Below are 1,706 nucleotides of genomic sequence, written 5' to 3' on the forward strand. Positions count from 1 at the left end.
CCTGGATGATGACATAAATTTGACTTCTACTTATAGTTTACTTTCAAATTATTCATCTACATTACATAGTCTGTTTGGATTATTGATAATATGTAATGAAAACTGAGTGATTATCACAATGAGTTGTGTGCATTTTAAGGTTTCGTTGCCCTTTGTTAACGTATCTGAGCACAGCCACAAAAGACATGCATGGGTACACATGCATGATATAAACTTCCTGGACACATGCACCCATAAAGCAACATTGGTCTGTCTGTCTGCCTGTCTGTCTGTCTGTCTGTCTGTCTTCCTTTCTCTCTTTCTTCTTGTTGTGGGACACTAGGGATTGGATACAGGGCCTTGTTCACCATGGGCAGATGCCCTTCCAGTGGTCACTTGTTTCCTGAAGCCAGTACCCTAGCGTGGTGCACACTGGTGTGGAGCTCATGGTGCTGCCTCCCTTCCGGGGTGCTGGGATTGCAGGCACCCACCCTGTCCTTGACTGAGCAGCACTTTTCAAGCAGTTCTTGGTTGCTGGTTAAAAGCATTCCCTGGGCAAAATAAAAACTGTTTACCTGGATTTTCATTCAAGTTACTTTAATTACATACATAGTTTCTATTTTATTAAATCCTTAATCTTGGGTATTTGAGGAAATGCAATAGAGAAAAAAAAGCTGCAAGCAGGTGTTTGGCAGGCAGAGTCTTACAAAATGACAGAGAAGGGGCTCCAGCAGGAGAAGAACACGACTGAAATGACTATAATACAGGAGGGGTTTCAGCAACAGAAGAATGACTGAGTACAGCGGGGCCCACAGAGAGGACCCTGAGGCTCTGCCTTCTAAGTCTGGCCTCTGGGGCTGGAATGGATTTCAGGAGGAGATAGAGTGACATTTCCCCAGTCAGTTAATAGATGTAGTAGGAGGCTTGGGCAAGAAAAACACTTGAGTGTGCCTTTTGAAAAGCTGAAATTAAAAAACCATCCTGAGTGAGGTGACTCAGACCCAGAAACACAAACAAGGTATGCATTCACTCATAAGAAGATATTAGATGTAAAGCAAAGGATAACCAGGCTATAATCTACAGTCACAGAGAAGCCAGGTAAAAAGCAGGACCTAAGATAGATGGCCCCAGGAAAGGAAACTAGTTGAGATCTCTTGGGTCAACAGGGAGGGAGGGCGAAGGGAGGGAATGGAGAATGGGAACATATGTGATCAGGAAGACTGAGTTGGGGAAGGGATGGAGGAGGAGAGCAATGAGAGAGATATCTTGATGCAGGGACCCATTATGAGGTTAGGGAGAAATCTGGTGCTAGAGAAATTCCCAAGAACCTACAAGGGAGACCCCAGGTAATAACAAAGAGGCCCCTTTAATCCGATTAGTGACTATCCTATTTGTCATCATAGAACCCACATCCAGTAACTGATGGAAGCAGATGCAGTGACCCACAGCCAAGTGCTGGGCTGAGCTCTGGGAGTTCAGGTGAAGAGAGGGAGGAGGGATCATATGAGCAAGGGGGTCAAGACGGTGATGGGGAAAACCACAGAGACAGCTGAGTCAGTGGGAGCTCATGGACTATGGAATGACAGCTGGGGAACCTGCATGGGATCAAAGTAGATCCTCTGAATGCAGGTGACAGTTACGTGACTTGATCTGTTGGAAAGGCCCCGGGCAGTGGCACCAGGACCTATCCCAGAGCCGTGGACTGGCTTTTTGAAGCCCATTCCCTA

Source organism: Mesocricetus auratus, unplaced genomic scaffold, assembly GCF_017639785.1.
Source record: "Mesocricetus auratus isolate SY011 unplaced genomic scaffold, BCM_Maur_2.0 Super-Scaffold_100040, whole genome shotgun sequence".
NCBI classification, from domain to species: domain Eukaryota; kingdom Metazoa; phylum Chordata; class Mammalia; order Rodentia; family Cricetidae; genus Mesocricetus; species Mesocricetus auratus.